The sequence below is a fragment of the Symphodus melops genome (genome assembly GCF_947650265.1).
Source record: "Symphodus melops genome assembly, chromosome: 16".
NCBI lineage: Eukaryota > Metazoa > Chordata > Actinopteri > Labriformes > Labridae > Symphodus > Symphodus melops.
In genome coordinates this window covers 2,318,634-2,344,107 of record NC_136706.1, presented here as the reverse complement: position 1 = coordinate 2,344,107, position 25,474 = coordinate 2,318,634, and the positions used below count along the sequence as shown (strand labels likewise).

At 43.5% G+C, this 25,474-nt stretch overlaps 1 protein-coding gene across 1 annotated transcript in view; it reads right to left on the bottom strand.

Annotated features, from left to right (window-relative positions):
• lhfpl2a (LHFPL tetraspan subfamily member 2a) overlaps positions 1 to 18,996 on the bottom strand; it is a 37,768-nt gene extending 18,772 nt beyond the window's left edge. The window contains exons 1-2 of the mRNA XM_079365083.1: positions 18,512 to 18,996; positions 2,408 to 2,464 (exon numbers count right to left, since the gene is read on the bottom strand). The gene's annotated coding sequence lies outside the window, so the exon portion shown is untranslated. The remainder of the gene's footprint in view (positions 1 to 2,407; positions 2,465 to 18,511) is intronic.
• Between the last annotated feature and the right edge of the window lie 6,478 nt (positions 18,997 to 25,474).

Below are 25,474 nucleotides of genomic sequence, written 5' to 3'. Positions count from 1 at the left end.
GGCCAACTGTTGACTCTGGTCATTTCATCAATCATCTTTCATCGATCAGTTTAAAGAACGTCCATGCAGCCTTTCTATCATCTTAAACACAGGAAGTAAATCAACTTCCTGATTTTAAAAAAACACCTTTTTAAAGAAACGTTTCATGCGTTGAAGTAATACAACATATTTAAGGCTACTTTTGCAACACCTATTTTCCTCTGATTACTGATTGGCCTTTCCCGTTGTAGGAGCTCTGCAGATTTCAGGGCCTGGAGGCCCAACACAGCCTCCATTATGTTTAAGCATGAGCAGCCCCACCAACAGCCCTGGGGGCCACAAACACTTCAAACCCATCAAGCCTTTTTTTTTTTTTTCCTCTCCCAGAGTCAGGAAATCAGCGACTCTGCTGAGCTGGTTTGGATGGTATTTGGCCTTTTTTTCTCTGGGGGGTTAACGGCATTGTTCTCACTGTGTTTGGTGCTCTGGATGAGTGCAGTTTAATCCTCACTTCCCCGCGGCTGTGACATAAACTTCCCCCTGCAAACCGAGACTTGGCTGGCTGCTTTATCCCCCCCCCCTGCTCAGGGGCAGAGACGTAGCTGTTGTGGGCACTCAGATATAAAACCTGATACTCTGCTCAAAATAAAAAGTAAGCACCACCGGGGAAAGCTGGCACCTGATCCTCTCGCCTTTCGGATAATAAAAGTATCAGATAAATCCCCCTCTCTTGCCAAAATCCTGTTAACAAACATGCGAAGGAGACAAAGAGACGAGGGACGGAGACAAATGACGGGGACGAGAGGGAAGAGGAGATGGAGGAGGTCGAAACAAAGAGGTGTGAAGCTGAGGCACGAAGAAGTGTGTTGCTATTGTCAAGGCAGGTTTGAAGGGAGAAAAGTGAGACGTGTAACGGGGACAAAGAGATGAGTGTCTGTTCTTCAGAAAACTTGCAGAATCTTGTCAGAAATCTGGCAGAAAGTGAGGGAAAAAAATCTGCCAGGCTTTTTTTTTTTTTCCCTCGCTGCACCCTGGTAAAGTTTCTACAAGACTTGAACATGTGCCGTGTGGCAGGACGGTCAGCGAGTGGTCGAGAGGGAGGAACATTTATGTCACGGCTGCTGCGCGGCTGGTTCCATCTTTGTCCGCACGAGTTGAGAAGTTTTCCCCAACTCGTTAGTTTATTCTGTGAATATCTCCATCGAGCATTTAAGGAAAAAAACAAACTGTCATCTCCCCTTGTTGAGGAGCAACTAAGGAAAATGAGCTGTCCTCAAATATTCCAGACATTTCCCAGAGTGCATGTGTGAAAAGGCTCTAGATAAGAAATAAGAAGTCGGTTTCCATCCCAGTAAAAAACAAGTATGAGATAACAGGAAGTGAAGCACTGACATGAAGTCTCCCTGTTTATGCAGCAGCAGCGTGACGAATGATCAATCTGTTTGTTATCTTAGCGGGGCTTTCCTCTTTTGAAATGACCTTCACAGGTGGTCCCCGCTCATTCCCTCTCACTCCATTGTTATCCTTCGTATTGGAAAAACACGCAGCCCCCGACTTCCTACTTTGTCCTGACGATAAATAAATCAAAGGTCATCACGCATGGCAGACAATACAGATTGTCGGTAAGTCATCGTATACTGGAAGATATTTGACATGAAAAAAAAAATCAGTCTTTGGTTTTAAAGAGATGGTTGTCACAGGTTCAAAGTGACGACAGGCTGCAAACTGTCATTTCTAGTTTGTTGCATTTGACCTTTGTTTGTTCGGACAGTGGATGAAGTCGGATCTGAACCCGTGCCGCCTGCTTGGAGGACAACAACCTGTGGTGCAACCGAACCGCTAGGCCACCTGCACATTTCTTTAAAAAGGTAACAGAAGCCAAAACCTTGAGGGGAAAAAGGGTTTTTATCTTATTCAGGACTTATCCCGAGGCGAGTTTTAAAATGGCAGCAGAGAAGCCGAACCTCGGCTGCACGAAAAGTTCAGATTTTCCAACTGTTTTTATTTGACTCCACTTAGCAAAGCGTGAAGAGAAAATAAGCAGCTGAAAGCTGTGCTGTGAGATAACACCTGGCCGGAACAATCGGCACCAAGGCAGCAGCTTGTATTTCCCCCCGCTCAGCACAGACAGGTGACAGGAACCCAAATAACATCACAACAAGAAAAGCAGGAAGTCGTGTTTGTGTTCGCTTTGTTGGCCTAAAACCTCCAAAGAGTGTTTACGTCTCCTGAGGAGAGCTCTTTCCTCATACATCCAAAACCTCTAAAACACAACACTGAATAAAAGAGCTCAACATGCCGAGATCCCGTCATTCTTGAATTTCCCTCGGGATCAATAAAGTATCTATCTATCTATCTATCTATGCTGCAGGAAAAGAATCCCACGTTAGGAAAGATTGTTGGAAAAAAAGACCTGAAAAAGACCCACCTCCTGCAGAGACGAATCTTCAGATAAATCCAAATGATGTCAGTGTCCTTCTTCAACCTGCAGAGAGAGAATGAACAATGCAGCGATGAGTTCAAATCGCCAAACCAGACCTTCTCCAGAGAGCGACACTTCAGTCGCAGTTGGCTGTTCTGTTGAATGAGCATCTTTCCCCTTTTTTCGCTTGTTGGTATTTTCCATTTAAACCTGAGACAGAGTGTGTGTGTGTGTGTGTGTGTGTGTGTGTGTGTGTGTGTGTGCACCTGGAGAAAACGTTTAAACTGTTTCACATGTTCATAAAATAGAGAGAGGGGGGGAAAGAGAGGAGAGACGCTGATGTCTGCAGTCCTCGTTTGACTGACCGACTGATCAGAGTCTCTTTGGAACAGTTTCATAACGTTTAACAAAAAAACAACTAAATGCCTCCATCCTATCTTTATTATATCATCCAACTAAAAGTCACTGACAGGGATAAGACCTAAGCCTCGTGTGAAAGACGTTTCAAAGATCACGTTCAGTTTTCAGAAGTTGGATCCGAACAAGCAGCTGGAAGTGACTGTTTGATTGTCACGTGGTCAGAAATACAACTTCCATTAATCGTCTGTGGTGTCGAGCAGCAGCTTCAGGTGACTCTGCCCTCGTCACACACACATCAGGCTGTAGATAATTAACTAATGGATGACTCTATCCAGCAGTATGGAAGTGTTTTAATGGATCCCGTCAGAGCAGAGCAGCACTCAGCTCAGGTCAATAGAGTGGCTTCAATAAGTCCGAGCATTAACTGGACTGCGGCGCTTCCCGCTCACAGGATCTCACAGTACGGGTTAAAAGGCGAAGATCAGGGAGAGAAGACGAGTGCTTCTTCATCAAACACAGATAACTGGAAAAGATCCTGGAGGTGAAGTGAAGGAAACAAGGCTATAAATCCATCAGCAGAGAGATCCCACTGTGGCCTCGGGGCTCGTTTGGTACTTTCACAACAGCAGTGACAAAAACAAACAAACAAACACTGAGAGATAACGGGACAGGTTACTTTATCCTTACCGTGCTTAATGGCAGATTATTAACAACCCTGCAGCCTTGCTCAGACGTCATGATATCAGGACACACAGTGAAAATAGGGGCTGTTTTTTTAAAACCACCTGCTACACTAGTATTATTATTTTTTTATTTTATTTGTTTATTTGAGCTGCTCAAAAGGAGTGGGCCGAAGCAGAAGCTTATAAGTGCCCACCCCCAAAATCATTACAAATAGAATTTACATCAAAACGGTCAATCAAAAAAATAAATAAATAATACAAAATAATAAATAGAGCAGCATGCACACTTAAACACAACGTACCTGTTTGGGTTTTAACTTTACGTGAATGCAAATTGGTTCAACTGCTCCCCCTAGTGGCAACGCGTTTCTTCTCCTCTATACTTTTCAAAAGTCTTTTTATATTTATATCTGAACAGGTTGATGTTCGGACATTGTTTCATCTCCCTCTCCAAATTATTCCATAATTGTACCCCGATAACCGTCAGGCTAAAACTTTTAAGGGTTGTGCCATAGCACCATACTGACTTAGCGAAAGAGCTGCAGACAAATCTAGATCTGTAGTAAGACGGCAAAACGACCCAGATGACATCAAATGACCTGAGAAGGCAATGACACACGGCGCTCTGAGTTCCTGTGAGACCCACAGAGTCGTGCTGAACCTGCGGCCCTTTACAAGCAGCAGGTGAGGCCAAGATAAACCTTCAGAGAGAGAGAGAGAGAAAAAAACTAACATTACATACTTTGTTTCTACGTGAAGTGATACTCCGATAAGGAAATATAACATAGCCAAAAAAGGTATAATCAACGACGACGTCAGGTTTATGAACGGTGGAAAAACAAGCAGCATTTTGCCACACATACTTTGGAATAAGCTCGAAATAATACACACTCTCCACAGGAGCTTCGCTGGAATCACTGCACTAATAAACAGCATACCAGCCTGAGAGCAGGCCTCCAAATCAACGCTCCCTTCATTGAATTAGACGTCCACACTTTAGTCTTCTTAATCTTATATGAAGAAGAAGTCTATATACAGCACACGCTTTGTTTCTTTGTTTTTGTTTGATTGCTTGGGAACACTTTTGGATTATGTCTGAATACGAATGATTGAAACTACGTGAGCTCGTGTGAAACTCTTTCCAAGGAGCTCACATGAATCTGTCATGAGCAGTGAGCGACACGAACTGGACTCTTCTGCTGAAATAGAGGACGGGATAGACGACGATGCAGAAAGTCGAAGGAAGGATAATGGCGGTGGAGTCGGTCGGGGTTCAATCCCCAGCTCCTGCAGCTACACTGATGTGTCCTTGGGCAAGACACTAAACGTGTATGAATGGGATTAGTGACTTGTGATGGTCACTTTACATTTTCCCATCAGTGTGAGAATGTGTAGGTGTGACCTGCTGTGTATAAAACTATTTAAAAACAAACACAGCAGCAACAACAACAACAGTTCCCAGCCTTTTTCCACACCGGATTCTCCCATTTTCCCCACGCTGAGATATGATTTATGATCTGATAAAAACACAGGAACATCGATTTCACGGATCAGTCCCATGATATTTGTGTCAACAGTGACATGGGCAGGAACAAACGGAGCTGCGAGTTGTGAATGAAGAATAAAAAACTAAAAGCAAAGTAACAGATTTTTTTTTTCTTGCTTTCCATCTGCAGATTTATGTTTGGAGTAAAGTTTGTCCTTATGACAACCTGGCAGGGTAAATTCTTGCATTTTCCAATTACAAGAAGAAGTGGGTAAACGAATTCAAGGGATTTTCCTTTCAAAGTCCAGATTCTTTTCTGGCCCTTTAAAGAGAGGCCAGAAATGCCCCAACATGAATTCCCTTCAGTTAAAGCAGTGTTAGCCTGAAGCTGATCTGTTGAACCCGTCCACAGCTGGGGGCAAGCTATTATGTTGGGACTGGGGTAAGAGGGGGGGGGGGGGGGGTCTGCAGCTCAAGCCCACCACAAAAGAGTCTTTCTTAGAGTATTTAAGACCTTTGGGAACATGGGATCTGTTTGGAAGGGAAGTATGTGGGTTTAACGCTTATTCGCTCTCTTAAAGAGAGTTAAATGAAAAGAATGACACCACTGTCATCACATTAGGGTAACCAATTAGCCTAGCTTAGCATTAAGACTTCAAGCGGCGGGTAAACAGTAAAGCTGGCTCTGCCTAAATGGTTAAAAAAAAAAAAAACATTCCTAAAAGTTCATTTATGATCCGGTTTGATTTGCCATGTTTGGTCCATGCAGTGCAGCTGTGGGTTTTATTGAGGGATTATGCGTGGGACTATTTCTTGACTTCCTGGCGCTTCAGCTGGTTTCCCTACAAGTAAAGATTTAACAAAAACATATATGTAACATTTGATTTTTGGACCTACATGTCGACGATCAATCTTAGATTCGTGGATATTGTGACATTTGTTGGGGCTGTTTTTTTTTTTTTAAATTATACATTCATGCTGCTTTGAAAGCTGGTTCATCAAACTTTAGCATTTCTCCAGATTCAACATTCTGCATATTGACAAACAGAACCTGCTGTTCTCTAACACAGTGCGGTTCTGACATGGTGGGTCAGGACCATAAAAAGTCTATGAAGCACTTTTTAAACTGTCACATGTTCTCGACCGTCTGACGTCCAAACTGATCAATACGTTCGGTTGAGAAACATCTGAAATGTGGGTCAGGATTTTAGTATGAAAGTCCAGCTTGTTTTGAAAAACTAAGTTTCAGTAAGAAACCAGTTTGCACAATTTTACTAAATATTTTTCGGCACCTTCACATGCTGGGGTAAAAAAACCCAGAGGGCGACATGTAAAAACTGTGTGACACATCGAGCGCCGACATTTCCTCTGGATGAAAAAGGAGGAGGAGAGTCGGGGGAATCTTTTCAATGCCGTCTGCTTCTGTTTAACAGACATTCCTGCTATCATCTCTTCCTCTGCTGGCAGTAATGAGAGTCATGTGAGGCTGAGCAGAGAGCGCACACTCATTAAAACAAGCAGCTCAGGAGCCTCTATCCCTCAGGCTAACACACACACACACACACACACACACACACACAGGTGTTAGGAAGCAGATAGTTTCCACTCAAACTGGAAACACTAACCTGTGTGAGGCGTTCAGCGAGGCACCGAGAGCGATCGCTGAGGGAGAAGTGAGCGAGTATTTACAGTCAATAAAAACAGACGTATCAGAGTGCGACTCACCTGCCTGACCGCAGAGGTCAAATCCACCATGTTTATCTAAAAGTGTGTGTGAACAATAAAAAAAAACCCAACTACATTTACAGTTGTGGGAACATCTGTAAATAAATCCGGTTATATAAGCCCCCCCCCTTCCCCCCCAATCTTAAAAATTGAAGTGAATGGGTTTGCAGCTGCTGTCATACAAAACAGACTTGACCAACGATTACCTCATCATTGTGCTCAGCCAGTGTGTGTGTGTGTGTGTGTGTGTGTGTGTGTGTGTGTGTCACTGGAACATTTTTAAAGGAGCAGGAAACTGTTGCTGCATCAGCACCACAGAAACCGCTCGGTGGATTCACCATCATACATGTGGGACTATTTTTTCCAATATCGTTCGATTAAACACAAGCGGCAGTTTCACTGATGCTTCACTTGGTCGTGTTAAACGTTAAAATAAGCACATAAGCAATTGTTGTTCAGGAGAATAATAACCATTGTCTGTCCCCGCTCAGCTGCGTTGGATTTAAAGAGCCGGCGCAGGGAGCGAGGGGCTTTGAAAGCTGTGCCAGGAGTTCTTCAAAGAGAAGAAAAAAGGGAAACCCGGTTGAGGTTCTGGTGCCTGTGCAGTTTCCGCTTCAGGTTTGGGTGCGAGTTTGGACTGTTGACGGAGACCAGAGAGGCAGAAACAATGCTGTTTCACACTGAGCCTCGTAAAGTCGTCACACGGCTCTGTGCAGAGGGAGGCGCTGGCTCTGAACCTGAAGGTGTTTCTCTCCTGCATGTGGGGTTTTCATATCAGCCTGTATGTGGACAGGCTTCTGTTTTTTAATTTGCTCTTTCTTTGTTGAGGATCCTCATCAGAGATCAACTCTTTAAAAACACGCAGGGAGAAATCAATTTTCCAAAGATGTTCGAAAAGCAAACAAAAGCATCTTGGTATGAGAGCCTGGCTCTCAGTGAGTATGAGATCTGAAGCTCGGGCAGCTGTGGATTTAAAAAAAAAGAAGAAGAAGAAGAAATAAAGATCTGGTTGCATCGACGTGTCACCGAGAACGGAAAACTGTCACTTTGCATTTCATCAGTGAACAGCATTTTTCTCTTCCAACATGTTCTTAGAAATATAAAATCCTCAGTTACATCACGCCCCTCCTCGATGACATCACACCGCACATCTCTTTATTTAGCCGCTAATTTCCTTCGACACAAACACGCGGCCCTCTCCCACTTCCACAAATAACACTTAAACTCTGCAGCCGGAGCGCTGCGAAGTAAAAACACGAGGTGTGTTTCACTCCCTGAAGGCGCTCGCTGATTACACACTCGGCGCTAATGCAATGATTATCCACACTCGATCCAATTTCCTCCAGTGTGTGTATGTGCCGACATGCATGCATCAATGTGTGTGTGTGTGTGTGTGTGTTTGCCTGTGGACCGCAGACCGCACACACAGATGACATCACAGTGATTAGCCTGTTAGCTCAACAGTTAAACGCAACAGATGGCCGCATTATTCTCAGAGTTTGTTTAATGTGTTTCTTACTGTATGAAGGCTCGGGGGGGGGGGGGGGGCGTTTTGGTTCCGATGTTGGGAAGTCATCGTTTCGTTTCAGTCACTGTGTGTGATGAAAAGACAGGTGTAATGAGCGCTCTCTAATGTGGATAGGAGGGTCATTTCTCTGGATTGAACGTGAGCCAAGTTTCCCCCAGACATGTTGACAGACATAATGGGCAAAGAGGTTTCACGTGAGCTCACACACACACACACACACACACACACACACACACACACACACACACGTCCCCGAGGACTGGGCTATATTTGCGCTAATGTCGACCAAATTGTGTTATCCAAAGGACAGAGAAGCCTCATCTTTCCTGTCCAGACTCTGACCCCGTGAGCCTGCGCTGATAATGATTCCCACTCAGTGTCACGGGCTGTCGGCTCCCAGGAATCCAACGGCCGTGCAGTAACGAGGCCATAACGGCTTTTTAACGTGCCCAACCGCCCCGAGATGAAGGATAAGATCGAGAACGCGTTTACACGAAGAGCCAATAAAGTGGCTGAAGGGAGCTGTGGACAGTCAAGGAGACGCACTCTAAGAGCTGCTTCAGATATCTACCTCCACCCAGACACAACGCAGATAAATGTTTAAACATCGTCGGCTCCTTCTTGTCACGTTGGTCCCGTTACGTTGAATAAGCAGCCGAGCACATGGTTAACAGATCTGTGTTGGTATCACTCCCTCGTGAGATTTACATTGGCTCCGTCTGTTGGAGTAAATGTGTTTCAGTTCACAGGTTTCCTGTACAATCATGCTGCACCATCCTCAGATTTTCCTTACAGGAAAAAACACCAGGCTTTGCTCTTCTGTTTTAGTGTACGATGGTGGTTAAAAACAAGCTCCTGAAAATGGATTTTGCAGAAAAAGATCTTTCTTAATTAATCAGCGACGCGGATCTGCGCCGTCAGCCCGAAATCCAATCCGTTAACTACGTCAATATTGGTCCCAATATCGGATCAGTCCAATCTCTAGAGGAAATAATGCAATGCACTGAACAGTTCCCTTTAAATAAATACAAATTTCGAGTTAGTTAAAAGGAGAGGGTGTTTAATGAAGTGCTCTCTTGACCTCATCAAAACTGAAGAAAACAGAAGAAGTGACGTCAGAAGTGAATTTGTAGGTTGGCCAGTTAACTAATGCCTGGTTCACACGGCAGGATAATCACGCCGATTTTGGCCCCGATTCTCCCCTTCCGATAATCTTAAGGACGCCCCGATCATCATAAGATAATCTTATAAGATCATCCTGCCGTGTGTGGTGTGTTCAGAACGTTCTCGTCTGGTCGGAAGAATGTCGGGACCGCTCCGATCTCAAATCGGGGATATTCAACATGTTGGATTGTTTTGGCCCGATCTCTCATCATGTGTGGTGTTTCCCCCGAGGAGAAACAAGCACGAGCCTGTTGACTGTGACGCGTAGCCAATCAGAAAGCGAGGTGACTTATTAGCGAAAACACCGGGAGCAAAACAACTGCTACTCACCTCCATATCAACATGTAGCAAGTACAGCTCATGCTCCCGTTGTCTCCACTCCTTTGACCGACGCCTCTTTTTAAAACGTGTTTTCAGATAAAAACAGCACAAACGATCCCTGTTACATCCTCTCCGTCCGTTTGTTGACTCTGGAATCACGTTTGATCTCGAGAGGTTTTGCGAGATTTCCCGTCTGATCGGGGACGTTCGCGAGTGAAATCGGTTCGTGTGTGGTGTGTTGATGTTGCCGTGTGGCCGCACACCACACACTGTACGACCGAAACTGTAAAACCTCCGATTATTTATCGCCGTGTGTGTGGTCTCTAAAGTTTGGGAAATCTGCCGACAATTTTAAAATCCTGCCGTGTGAACCGGCCTTAAAAGCTCGACACGAGGACACGTTCTGTCGTTTGCTGCTCCACCACACGCTCCTTCTTTTTGTCCCCTCCACCTCGTCCCAGCCTCTGTCACCAAGTACCAACGTTCACCGAAATCTGTCTGTTCAAGGATATCAAAATATGTCATCGTAGTGTTGAGAGAAAGTCAAATCAGAGGAAAAGACCGTTCTATCCAAACAGTATCGGCGGCGACAGAATGATGGATGAAGGTCAGAGGGAGCCATTAAAAAAGTGGAACCCCTCGGAGTGAGTGATCTCTGGGGCAGGGGGCTTGTCAAAGGAGGGGCAGAGGGGAGAACGGGCCGCCCTGGGAGATGGATCACAGATGTCTGACCCAGGGACGCGTCAGTCTTACCTTCTTTCTTTTCTTTTGTCCTTTTGGTCTCTCCTGTCTCTTCTCCGTCTGACTTTGGTTTTGGTGTTCGCCTGCTCTTTGTCCTCCTACACTATCATTATTGCCCTCTATGATTCACTTTCCGTGTCTCTGTGTTTACTCCACAATGTCCTTGCGACGAGGGTAATCTTTGGCTTCAGATGACAAATACCTCTGAGAGCTGCCGAGGGTGCCGCCGGCCCTAAACGACAACAGCAAACAAAGACTCATTCTCCCCCCCCTCCAAAGCAAGCATGCAACTTTTATAAAGTCTACAAAGAGCCCGAAATGTAACAACTACCCAAAATAATAATGTGATAACTGGTCGATAATGTAATAAAATGCTAAGTCCAAAACGTAGTAACGTAGTTGCTCAAAATGTAACTTATTACATTTTGGCTTCAGCATTTTGTTAAATTTTATTTATAACATTTCGGGGTCATTGTTATATTTCGGGTCTAACAAGACCCAAAAAAAAAAAAAAGGTCCAGTTTGGGAGGAATATGCGACATTTAGCCTGAAAGCATCAGAAGAAGCTTGTTGTTCCCAGGGAAGCTTTTCTTGCTAAATAAATTGGATCGAGTCAGCGGAGAGGTCAGGAGTTCAACATTAAAGAAGTTGATTTAACTGGAGCCGTCTCCATGCTGTTCGTACCTGAGATTGAATTAAACTGAAAGCATCTGTTGATGGGAAAACTCGCCTGGCCAATAACGCTTTAATTCAATAAAGCCTTCTCGTATCAGCTCGGTATGAGAGCCGGAGATTTGGGGTTTAGTGTTTGATGTTGTTTACGACTTCAAAATCCAGACTGACTTTGTTTGTGTCCATAAAAAATCTCTTTATTCATCCACGACAGCTGGGAATAGATAATACAACACACTGATGTGTGTGTGTGTGTGTGTACAGGTGCTGTAACATAATCCCAGTCTGGTTTAGTGGGCTAGTCGCCCTCAGCTGCACAGACCATTAAGCAGACCTCTGCTCCGTCACCAGGCTGAGGAAGATTAGCGGAGGCGTTTGGTCAGACGTTCCCGAGCCGTGACACGACATTTAAAGGTCCAATGATGAGGGTGTAGAGCGATCCAAGAATTATCCCGAAGAAAGTTTTTCTACTCCTTTGAAAATAGGAATTCTTGTTTTGGTTTGTCAGCATTTTAAATAGTTTGATAATATAATTTTTTTTAATATCATGTGTTGTCATTTTATGATTGAAGTGAAAAAAAGACCAAAGCTATTTTCTTCTCAAGAGTTATTTTTGGACTTGTTGTGCCCTGATTGGAGAGACAGGACAGAAGATAGAGAGGGGAATGACATGAGCCGCAGGCCACGAGGCGATCTGTAATCTGTGACTCCACTGATATCTGGACAAACCAAACAGCATCTCCAGACCTGGATTACAAAGTTTTCACAGCCACATTAACATCTCGATGATGAGTTTGGTGCAGAGTGTAACCTCACAGAAAAAGATGCCGCTTCATCGTGCACACTGGACCTTAGACGGACACGTTTCTGCTGATCGGTGAGCAACAAGGAAGCAGAAAGACCTTGAGTTTAGTTTTACTTAGTGGGAATCTATTTAAGTAAACTAAAGGTTTTTAATCCAGCAGCTCCAAACAGAACGTTGCAGATTGGTGTTGATTTTTGTTTTCATTGTTTGTAGTCAAATCACTGCAGTGTGTACTCAGAAACATTTAAACTGAGACGTTCTTACTGTTGAATAGAGATGAGAAATGTGCTCTGATAAAACACACATTATAAATCAATGTTTTCATTGTAAACTGCACAGAGCCGGAGAGAGACGGAGCGGGGGCAAACGTTCAACCACTGTGAATACAGTTAGTAATGTGAGCAGGATTAGGTCACTGCTGTGACCTGATTTTTTTTTTATTATTTAAGCATGAGTCACCTCTATTAAAACTCCGTCTGCCAAGGCAGGATGCAGAGAAAAAACAGAGCGAGCGTTATAGAAATCAGTCGTGCTGTTGTGCTCCGGCTGCAGTGTGCAGCGGTGATAATGACCGGTGACCGTCTGCCAGTCCAAACATAAATAGGGTTTCCATGGTGCTGCTGAAAGCTCGACCCAAACACGGGATTTAAAGCTGTGGTTCTGAGCAACACGGGATTTAGCAGCTGGAGGATTCCTCAGTTGTTCTGAGAGTTTACAGTAAATGTGAGTAAGAGCTGTTACAAAGCTTAACCAATATCAACGGGCTTATCAGGAGAGTGTTTTGAGTGAATGACGTTACACTCAAAGGGAAACTACACGGACCTGACGGAACTTTCCCAGCAAACGTGGTTGGAAGAGTTTGGCTCTTTTTTTTAATCAATAAAAACGCAGGTGCTGAATTTCTCTTTCTCTCTGGACATCACACGCCATCCATTTTGATTTTTGGAGATTATGCTTATTTGCCTTCTTGCCAGGAGTGCGATGACGAGATGGATGGATAGCATTAAGATAGGTTGTACCCAAGCTACGGTCCTCCAAGCGGTCAGCCTGGGTTCAAGTCCGACCTTTGGCTTTTTTTCCCAGCGTGTCAGTCTCCTGATTTCTGACTTTGTCCTCTCTCTCCCACCTCAAACAAAAAAGCCCCAAAATAAATCTCAGTGAAGAGTGCGGTCGCTCTCACACTTAGGCGCATCAAAAAACCGGTCAGATATCGGGACCCGTAGACATCCACCACTAGGTGGGGCTGTTAGCTCCGGTCAGTGATCACTGCCGTCCGGCCTCGATGCTGCACGATGATCTGAAAGGAAACAACAGGACAGTGGAAGAAGGGCAGCGAGCCGAGTCCACTCTGCACCCGAAGTAACAACCAGTGAGTCTGAATGTGTCATAAACTGACCGACGTTTTCTCACATCACGACTTCCAGCTCGGACAAAAACACAATATGCAATCGAGAGTAATCTCCTCCATCGCCTTTTCCATGAGCCGAGCCAAACTCAACATAAGATACCGCCTTATCACACACGACACACAGAGGCCGTCTATTGTACAGTAGCAGGTGGTAACCTTTCATCATTAGCATACAGCTGTACTGCTGAGTCGAGTCCAAGCTTATTTCAATTATTCAAACACGTCTGATCCATCATTAGCTGGTTAAAAAAAGAGAGAGAGGAAAAGGCAGGATATTTGGCAGGGAGGCGCAGCAGTGGCTTAGAGACATAACCTGAAGTGAATGTTGAACACAACCGGCTGAGTTTAATGAGCCCGCAGTTGCTCAGGGACTAGATTAAGTGCTGGAGGCCATGCAGCTGCAAAACCCACCGTCCGTCTGCCGTGCATTCCCCTGAGACTGACCCCCAGCTCGCCACAAAGGAACAAAAACCCACTGCAGATTCTTTCTCCTCATTTCACCCGACAGGAGGAGTTTCCCCGCTGCCCCCCATCTCCGCCCTCCACAAGTCATTCACTTCTTTGGATGTCTCTTTCTTTCTTTGCTCCACACAAGCACATACACTCAGCCTACAATGGATAGAGGGGACAAGTGTATGCTGAGGGCTTTGTTATTGTGAAGACCCCACCCTGCTGGTTTTCCAGTAAACAGCAGGCTGTTCGAGCTGCTGGAGGTGGGTGTACCCACTGGAGAGGCTGATCTTGGGCCGCCACAGGGGTGGCCCCGAGGACAGGGAGAGACGGGGGGATAAAAGAGTGAACAAGGGAGTGAAGAATAGCAGGGGGAGAGGAGAGAGAAGGGTGATTAGCTCCATGCTGCCTAATCTAATCAGTGTGCATGACTGCCCTACAGCGTAGCACGAAGGCCAGAGGAACACAGAGTAGAAAAAGGTTTGGTCAAGCTGCGGAGGATCCCGTCAGAGACAGACCAGAAACGCAGACCACACAGAAAGGTCATCGTGAAAACACGGCCGAACAGTCGCACATTTCACAAAGAGAGGAGATGCTTTGAGCTCCTATCATGTATCATGCTCCCTGCCGACAACAAAAACGTATAAAAGCAATTAAAAAAAAAACGATGAAAAACGCATTTTAAAAAAAGAAAGCATTTGGAAGTTAAATTCATCTTGATGCTAGTTTGGGGCTGTTTGTGTTGCTGTCACGTTAGCCAGAGTTTGTCAAAAAAGTAAACAAAGAAAAGTGAAGACGAATTATCTGTCTATAGGTGAGAAAAAAAGAGGAAGAAGAGGAAGCGTTGGGACAATGGCAGACATGATAGTGAGGAAGAGTAATAATTGATTTTGCCCCAACAGACTGTAAAACCGTCACTTGTTCCTAAAGATTGTAAACACAGACTTAGCGCCACGCTAAATAAACGTTAGCTTACGATTCAAGACAGCTGAGACAAGGGGGGGGGAAAAGAAATTCAACAAAGTGGTTTTATTATAAAAATAGAGTTAGGCGTTGTACATTTTTGTAAAAATATACATAAAGTGAGTTAATGTTAGTGAGCAGCCCCACTTTGAATAATCATACGCTAGCATTAGCTTGCTAATCCTGTTGGATCGCTGAGTCATCGCAAATAAACGAAACATTGTTAACCATACAAGGCTTCGCCCAGTCGCATAACGAGTGAACTGGTGAAAAACTGGCGAAACATCCCATGTCTGAAACAGCTCTTTAAAAAAAAAAAAAAAGAAAAGAAATAAACTCGGACACATACGTCTGCTTTTAATTCACTCAGTTATTCTGCTTTAAAAGGCTAAGAAATGGAAAACCTTGTAACGTAATGTGACCCACTTTAGACTTCTCTCAGACTTTAAGAGTTTTCTTTGCATCACATCAATTTTATAGCCAAATAAACAATCTGAAGGGCAACAAGCATAACAAAAAAAAAACATCTTCTGTTATGTGTTGGTTTCATTAGAGCACTTCCTTGGATGCTCCTGTTGAAAGTTTTATGGAGTGCACCCGATGAGAATCTTGCAGGGTGAAATAATGACCCAAAGAAAGCGCTGATTGTTAAAAACAGATGTGAATGTTGTTGCTCTTGTGTACTCAAGTGCAACTGTTTCAGTAGTTTGAACACACAGCGGATGAAAAACCAGCCTTGTTATTAGGGGGGCAGCTACAGCAGGCTTGTCTGTCACAAACTGTATTCCAGATGTTCGGCCCAGCCAGCCGGAGTCGTCTGGTTTAACCTCTGACACAGAGAGAGCCGTTCAGTTAGTGGATTTCACACTCCGGTCATGGTGACACCACAATCCCAGCTTTGGTTTCAAGAACACACTGATAGTGCCCAGGTCTGATTTCCATCACTCAGTTATATTTACAGTTGTAGAAGAAAGTGTTTTTTTAGGATCCAAATCAGGGGGAAGATGTAAATCAAAATCGTCCTTTTGAAAATAGTTCCCATTCCAGGAGAGATTCGCTGACCATTCCCATAAACTGAAGCAAAAATCCTGGATTTATGACAAAGGCAGTGAAGTAAAAAAGCAGAAGAAGACACGAACAGAGGACGATGTGGTCTGTTTGTTTTACGTTCTGCAACGTGCATTGAAAGTATCGACGGCTACATCATCCTCACTTTGTAAAAAGAAGACTGGCAGTATTCTTTGCCCACGGTTTTTAAAGTTTACCGTTCTGTTCAGAGCAGGGGGGAGAAAAAAAAAAAGAAGTTTTTCAAAGCATCTGTGCAGCAAAACAGCCAAGAAAGAGAAAAACGCCTTTCTTGTGGCGTTTAACAGAGAGGGAAAAAACTGCTCCGTATGGTCGTAATAAATTAACCTCAGGCTTTTTTAAATGGGCCGAACACGGAGCCCTGAGAGACCACGTGCATTAGCTGGCGTTTAAACTCAAACCAACTGGCAATTCCCTGACCAAAGGCAGAGGCCGCCATCTTTTATGCGTGTCACTGTTGCAACGATGACCTCAGCGTCATTAAACATCAGAAACATCAATTAGAAAAGGGACAAATTGCAAAGAAATGGTTCAAGCTAATTACAGAATACCGAGACCACACAGTGGCTGCACCGCTGAAACTCTGCAGCTGGTTATAAAGTGACTACAACGATTCAGTTGCCTTGGAAACCAGGCGACCTTCAGAGGCTATTAGGGTCGACACAATACCAGAGTTTCAAACGTCAATTTTACCAGAATCACATCTAACGATTTTGATCTTTTTGAATACCACAGCGACAGAAAGCTTAGCGAGTAAATTCCTGCGAACTGTCTAAAGAGCTTAAATACATCATGTGTTTGTGCAGTGAAGACACGACTCGTCTCTTTCACGCATGACTCATCGGTTTTCTATCATTCATCATTAGTGTCACGTCAGATTTGACTGACAGGTGTGAACACCACTGTCAGCCTGCAGGTTTCAGGCCCTTCTTAACTTCACCTCTCTGCATGTTGACAGCGTCTCACAAAATGGTGACGGCCATCATTGGACTTCTAACTCTGCTTCTGGCTGATGTCACTGAGACTGCGCCCATGATTTAAACAATCTATGATTTAGAGTCTTCATTATTGTCAGCAAAACATGATGATTAATGATTTTAATTTGGGAGTTAGGCTAGGCTAAGTTGAATTAAGCATATGTTTGTGAAAGAAAAAAACAAAAAACCCAAGAGCTATTGTGACAGAGATTTAATATATTAGAGAGAGAGCATATTCCACGTGGAAAAACAGTTCATGTGTGTGTGTGTGATCGTTCCAACCACAGTGAATCTGAGGCTGAGGTTTGGAACAACAACACTACATCCCTCATGAACACTGTTTCTATTAAAACACAGCCATAAAGAGCATCACTCATGGAAAAACAAGATGTGTGTTTGGGGGAAAACACAAGCAGTATAAAGAAAGTAAAGCTTTCTTTATGTACGATGCTCGAGTGCATTTCTGACTGTGGTTACATCGTGGTTCAGAGATAATATAAAAGCTCTGCGCCCTCAGGAGGGCTTTCGCTTCCACACACACTAAACACTGGTTTACTGGTTTACAGGTGGGACCAGTTCTCAGGTTTAATGTTGAAACACAACACGGGGGAAAACAAGACAAGAATCTGTGTCGCACTTTGTCAAGACCTCTGGAAGACTTTCTCATCCAGCGACAAAAGAAAAAAAGGTTATTTACACCTGCAGAGTGTCCTCTGATGAACAGAAAACAAACAGGATCAGGTGTTCTGGGTGAATGATGCTTTAGAGAGGAGCTGTGGGAGGAAGAACACTTGAGCTCACACACTGACATTAAAAACGATCTTTTTCAAGCAGCAGTGAAAAGAAAATTTAATTATTTTAGAATCAAAATAACAAATCTAATTTGGATGGTTGCTGTTCTTTGTGTTTGTTTGACAGTAAACTAATTATAGTTAGTTTAGAGACAGAAGGTCAGAAAATATATCTAATCAAATAGTTCTGTAAACTTTGGAGAATTATGATTTACCTCTTTCTAACCAAACATTTAAACAAACATATACAAGGATTTGGTTTTGTGTCATTTACAACAACAACAAAAAATACCTGAACGATGTGAGTTGGTCGAACTTTGGTCGATTAATTGGTCAGACAATGAAGCAACTATTTTGATAATTGATTGAAGACATAAATCAATACGTAGAACTGTCAATCATGGCGTATTGCATCGTCTCAAATGATGATAGGCCGCTTTATTTTGTCTTAGCATCTGAAGAAATTACATACTTTTACATTTTAACGACTCTTTCGGACGTGAGTCCAACTTTAAAAAAAAAAAAAAAAAAAAAAAAAAAAAGAGTTTCCGTTCTGAAATTGATCCCTCCTACAACTGTCAGTTTTACTTAAGATGCAAGACACACTTTCATGACTTAAAACTGCAATGATGCACCAAATCAATGGCAAACAATCACTGCTGGGTGTCACACTGACTGTTTTTTTTTTTTACTTATCAGGGTCTCAGTGCGTCAGAGCCAAAGCATCAGTCTGCTCGGCTTTCCTGCCACGAGTTTCCCCTCTCAGCTCCAGGAGGAAATACCGCAGAAACATGTGGAAAACTTCAATGAACAGTCCTCTTTACGCGTTGTTGAAATCTTTAGGAAGTCTCTGTTTCACAAACGAAGAATAAAACTTCCAGCTGTTGTAGAGACAAGTTAAAAAAAAAAAAAAAAAAAAAAAAAAAGTTTTATTTTGAAAATCTACTTACGCTTAAAGTTGCTGGCGATGGAAGTTTGAAGCGACGTCTCTCTGAAATCCTGCAGCGTGCGAGTGTCTTCCTCTGTCTTTGTGCAGGTTGTCTTTAATGTGCCCTTTCTCCTCTCACTGTATCCTCCTCATCCTCTCCACGTTTTCTCCAGGACCACAGAAGAAGAAGAATGAATGGCTCCGTCCTGCCCTGCTGCCCGGACAGACTCCTGTTTGGATGGGAGTGACTGCTCCGTCAGCTCCCTCCCCCCATCCACCAATCACCGCCGCTGCTCTGAACTCACAACAAACTGCTGACCATCAATTATTTATTTAATGTCACTTATGTATGGAAGCCACATGCTGTTTTGTTTCAGGCAGTAAAATCAAATCAAAGCCTGCACAGATCCAATTTCTCTTAAATCAGAGTGTGAGGTTTCTGATTGGTTCCCATGAAGGCTTTATGAGAGAAGAGGTGGAACAAAAGTTGCAACAAAAAAAACATAAATTACTTATAGTATGAAAAAAAAACATGGCACAAGATGGATGTATGTCCATTCAGGGCTTCCATACTAATGTTACTTTTTATTATGGTGCCTTAGTTGTTCTCATTGTGCTACTTTAAGGATTGTTATATTAATCTCTCCATGTGGATGTTTCTTGTGTTTCATCACCTTCAACAGTCGGCTGTGATTGATTTTTTATGTCGGACTTAAAATGATGTGTGCAGTCTTTGTTTTATTAATAGAGGAACTCTAAAAGTAGATCACACGTTTGTGTTTATTAAAAGATCTTATTCCCGTTTCCAAAACTGTCCATGTTTGATCAGTGCGAGTGACAACATCATGTGTTGTTAGCTGTGAAATGTGGCGTCTGTTATTTTAGAGGAATTATAAATCAAGGCTGGATGAAACTTGAAGTGTGTAAGCTTCATTCTGTTCCCATGCAGGCAACATGGGAAAAAAAAACCTGAAATGTAGAAGCTTGAAGTAGGAGTGCTGTGACTCCACTAATTAGTGATTCACAGTTCTATATTAACCAACTCAATAGAAAGGAAGGAAGGGAAAGCAAAGACAGTAACAAAGGGAGAAAGCAGATTTAAAACACGTCTTTATCTTTGACTTTAAACTGGTATCTCTAAACCTTCGAGTCGCCAGGAGCGTTCAGCAGCAAGCATTAAGCAACATGTTGAAAAGGCCCGATTCTCAAAGACCAACAAATACAGAAAAATGAACAGTTTGGTGTTTTTTGAAGCTGACTGGACAAAGAACGGGCAGAGGTGGAAAACAAAGAATCAAAGCATCATTTGCACACGAGGCCTTCTTTTACTTTTGCTTCTATCTTTTTGTTTGTACTTTTAACTTTCAGTATTGATTGCGACGCTTTAACTTGCGAGAAAACAGAAAAATCTGTTTTCCTCTTTGATTGGATCAATTCAACATTTGAAGCCGAACATGTCGTCGTCTGCGTAAAGCAGTTGCTGTCTCTGCATCTCTGATTACGCCTCCCCCCTGTAAAGACAACATTCACACAGCGTTACATGAACATTATGGTAGTCCGCATGTCACATTCTCTCCAAATCTGCGTCTTAACCTTTACTTTGGGGGGCTAACAGCTGAGCCGAAGACGCCCGGCTAACAGCAGCCGACGCAGATTGCTCACATTCTGAAGGCTCCATCTATTCAGGTCTGACATATCAGTCTATAGGCTGCACAGCAGACAGCCATGCTTAGCATTATTTCCAGACATGTGTCGATGCATTCACCCTCTCAAATGACCGAGCAGCCAGTCATCTGTTGCCGCACAACTCTGCAGAAATAAGTGTTCATAATAACAATTGGCTAGTTTGAAGAAACAGGAATGGTGCAAAAACAAAAACTTTTTTTTTTACACTGGTTTCTGCTTTGCACGACACAGAACCAGTCTGAATGGACTATTTTGAGACTGTTGTGACTAGGAGGGGACGGACTGGTGCCAGGACCTCGGTGCCCTCTTATTTGTGCTCCTCGGTCGGTCAAATGTGACTGGAGTGCAGAGAAAATAAAAAGGGAAGTCTCATGACTCTCTCTCTCTCTCTCTCAGGGAGTTTCTGGATGAACAACTCTGCTTCCATTGTCAATAACAACAGCCCCGATGTTATCCGTCCACCTCCAGGGATCTGACTCACTCAGAACAATTCAAATACTACTGTAATAAACAATCATCTCCTATCATGAATGCAGTTTAAGCAACGACTTTAGCTTCTCTCTTTGAGATCTGTAAACGACCGTTTTCCCCTCTTTAGATTACGACCTAAATAAACAGACTGGAAGCAATTCAGACGATCTGCTTTTGATTCAGAGAATGGCCGATGATGCACAGTGTGATTGTTTCTAACATGAGGTCAATAAAGTTACAAACCGATCCTTAAACCGGAGTTAATAGACTCAAGCTAAGAGTCTTAATAGATAATAGCAGTCGTGATATTTGGGCAAACTAACGCAGTTATAACAGGCTCAAGGTCGAGCTTCGGTTTGCATCTTTGCGGTATTTCAAATCAAGAAATACAAAAACATAAACTGTGAAATAACCTTTATTGACTTTAGATATTGTAATGTTTTTAATTTTGTAGTTCTGATTAAATTGAACATAAATAAGCTGAGGAAGAAGGATTGATATTTGATGGTTATGCCACAAACTCATTTTCTTAAAGTTTTTTATTTTTTACATTTTTTTACTGGTATTTGATGACCTTGTAGCTCGGTCACCCCGCCCATGCTCGGAGGTTACAGTCCTCCAAGTGGACGGCCCGGGTTCAAGCCCGACCTGCAGCTCTGTGACGTCATCCCCTCCCTGGATTTCTTGCAATAAGAAGTGAGATTTCTATAATGGCTTGTGTACATCATCTTTTTTTTGTTAGGTGTGATGAAATGTCGTATTTCTCTCCTTTCCAAGCTCAAGGTTCATCACATTCCTGGCTGCAAAGGTCAGTTTGATTTTAATCTGTTTTCACAGACAGACACAATCTTGTTTGGAATTCCTGCCTCACTTCACTCTGAGAGTCTTCGATGTCTCCTCGAGGACATACCAGAGAGGAATCAAGGGTGGCAGACTCTCTTTCTTTCTTTCTTTTTTTTTTTCTCTCTCGGCGTCCCACTTATGCTCACAATCAAAACACGCGAGGCCATCACACTTTTAACGTTGTCATATCTCTCAGGGTCGTCACACGAGAGGCCCACAGAACAGCTCTGTCACAGCTGAAAAAACAAAAACGTAAAGGGCCGATGTCACAGCCGGCGAATCACAGCGTTGATTCAGCAGAGACGAATCAGAGCCGTGGCGTCTTTGTCACTCCGCGAGGAAGACTTCACAGGGCAGGATGAAGCGTGAAAGACACACCAGAACCTCTTTGAAAAGGACGAGGAGGAGACGAGTTGTGACACCACTGCTCCTAATGACAAGAGGGGGTGAAGATGGAATAACTTGTCAGGAGGGGCAGCTCACCACAAGCCGGGTATGAGAAGTGCAAAAGTGGTCTGAGAAACCGTTCAGCGTTGGTTTTAGATGCACAGCAAGCAGAGGCAACATCTAATTAAAGGAACTATCCCATCATGCTGAGATGCAGAGTTTTGATTGTAGAGTAAACTAACAGGAGAAGAGAGTGACACGTTTATGGCCAAAGAGAGACACATCAAATAATCATGTGGGGTTCAATGCTGCAATGCTGCCATTACAAAATCCACATTTAATTCACATTTAACCGCCAGAAATGCATCTTATTTTAAGAGCATGTGTCACATGCTCAACAACCTGAAACCATTGTGTTCTTTAGAAGCTCATAAACGTGAAAAATAATTTAAAACATGTAGATGAGGTGTTTAAAATTTAAGCATGAGTGGCAACACATCGTGGTCGAAAATCTCAAAAGGACGCTCATTAAAAGGTCATTTCTGAATTTCTTTGGTTGATGTTAAAATGTGTAAAAATACACGCACCATTGATGTGAAGGAAAAACAGTCAGAGAGTTGCACCTAGCATCTTGTCTCCTGTCCCACGGGGGAAATCGTCCACTGTGACGGTCTTATGTCAGGAGGGTTTCAGGGGTCGGCCATCCTGACATTTCTTGGACATTTTCAGGTGTGTATTTGTGAAGAGGGTTAATGAACTAAAGTAGCTCATGTCATATATCTCTTTAGTGGTTTTCCACAGTAACCTGCCTTGTTGTTTGCCTCTGTCAGCTGTCAATCAATTCACGTGATAGGTTAAAGGTCAAACTGCCCCGCATTAGGACGGGCCCGCCTGCGCTCTGCAGGGAGCACTTCCTGTGGTTGTCTGCATGTTGCGGCTAGTGGGAGGTCAATCACAGAGGGGTCAAAGGTCAAACAGGGTGCATGCGTGGAGGAAAAGAGTTTTAATTTCAAACATGGGATGCTACAAAACAAAAATATAAAGATAAACCCATTTAAAGACTGTAAATGTAAAAACCTTGTTAAATGAAATCAAGGTCTCGTCAGAGGAGAAAATCTGTTTTTTTTTTCCATAAACCTGAGAAACACTTTCAAAAGAGATGACTACTTACAGGTACACAGGACAAACTCAGCTGACCTGCAGAGAGCAGCAGGAACAGAGCTGATCATGGAGCTCATCCATCTTTTTTTCTCTTTGTTAAAACTGCTGATTAGCTCGATGCTAAAGTACCAGTGGATAAAAAGACGCCCTCTGTGGACGAGAAGACTGGCTCCAGAAATCCCTGCATACCTGGGATTCACAGCCAGTATCAAGTGTAGGTGTGAAAATAAACATAAGAAAGAGCTCTCTTTGTGCTGTAAACTCACCAGTGAAAAGACGAGAACTGAGCTGTCCGTAACAATCCTTCCCTTTAAAAAGACAGAAACTGTTGTTTGGAGGAAAGGTGCTGAGACTCCTGGAGCTTTTGGAGGTGGAGGAATTTGTCAGACACGCTGGAAATGTGGCCACTCAGTCTTCTGTGTCTTTAAATATAACAAATAATTTGGCATCTTTGCAGCTGGTTCCTATTTTCTAACATTCAGAAAATACAGAACAATCATTCAAATTAACCATTTGGCATCATTTCATCATAAACTGAACAATTCAACCTGATCACTGACTCAAAATCCTCATCTATTCTTCTGACGACCTAAAGCTCTTTTACTCGGCAGGTCACACCCACACATTCACACACTGATGACAGAGGCTGCTGTGTAAAGACACCATCAGTATTAACTCACCTATAAATACACATTCAAACACCGCTGACAAGCAGGAGCAACATGAGGTTAAGTGTCTTGCCCAAGGACACATCTGACGTGGCTGCAGGAGCTGGGATTCAAACCCCTGACCTATATGACTATTCATTTCATGGTGAGTGCTCTGCAGGCTCTTGTTTCTATTTCTGTTCTTACAAAACACGTCTCCCAGGCGCCTTTTTTTCGAAGAGAGCTGCAGACTGTTCTCAGGTTCGTGCCATGTGTGACCCTGACAAGATGTTCTCGATTAGGACGATTTGCGAGTAATTTCGGTGTCCTAACGTTGTCAAACATTTCCTCCCATTCTCTTCATATAGACAAATCCACACCCACACAAATCCCATAGTCCCATCACGGCTCGTTTTAGTGGCGCAGAGTCAACCGCAGCGACATGACTGGAGAATTAAAACATTTCCGATCTCAGCGTTTTTTTGCGACCACATGATAAAAGCTCTGACATCGAATTCTCCAGCGATCGTTGCGTAAATGACATGCGGGCATTTTAATTGTTCTCACATGCACCGAAGCTGTGTTTCTCAATGTGGAACAAAAACCCCCCCTCGGGTGCAAACATGTCGCAAACTTGTGAAGACGGCAGATGTGCAGCGCTCGTGTCTGTTGGTGCTGACGTCACTCGAGATTCGGATTCAGTTATGTCAGCAGGTGGGTCGTGAGGATTTATTTGTGGGTGCTCTAACTCTTCTTCTACAATTACTACATCTTCTGGAAACACACACACACACACACACACACATGCACACACACTGAAGATTTCTCCGGAGCCAGAGCAGGAGAATCCACAAGTAGGCTTAACAGGAAGGGGGGGGGGGGGGGGGGGGGGGGGGGGGGGGGGGTGAAGGGGAAGACAGCATGGGAGTATGAAGGGGAAATTTGGGGGTGATTTAAGTTTTGAGCCAAGTCCAGTTTTTCTCTCACCACAAGTGGGAAGTTCAGGGACCCCTCTAGTCGGGATCCCCCCACTCTCACAGGATCAGAGTGAGAATAAATGAGAGGGATTTTGAAAAGTTTGAATGGAAAAAGTATGCAGGGGGAGAAAAAATAAATAAAAGGAAGAGACACAAGGGCTTTTCGTGAGCAAAATAAGAGAGGCTGAAAGAGAGGGCAGAGATAATGAGAAGAAACGAAGAGGAGTGAGCGGGGACTCAAAGAGATGAAGGGTTTAGAGGGATGGGGAGGGGGGGGGGATCTCAGTCTGGAATGCCGAGGAGCCGAGTGTCACTGTGGAGGCCGACAATTAAGATTCACATGAGAGCTTGTCTTTGAGGAGTTAGCATCAAAAAGAAGCAAAAGAGACCAAAACGTTTTTTTATCCAGGCGGAAACAAGTTTATTTCTGCCCTAAAAAAAAAAAAAAAAAAGGCATTTTAACGTGGGTGTTCATGGGGTTTCTTGAACTTTTGGGGTTAGCCTCAAGTGGACACTCAAAGAACTTCCTTTTTTTTTTTTTTTGTCCTTTTGCATTGGCCCCATTTTTCCGAGACTGTCTCTTGGCTGATACACTTTTGCATCATTGCTACAACTACAAACAAAAATCCATAATTTCCTGTTATCAACTATGAGTCACAGTTAGAAGTAACGCTGCGACAAAGATCCCTCACTGGCTCCCCCAAGAGTTTTTTTTTCTTAAGCAGACACTGAACCCAGATCTGTGATGGATCAAAAGCTGCTGCTGAGTCTGATCTGCAAACTTCTTAAAGTGTGTGTTTCAGATTATTGCTG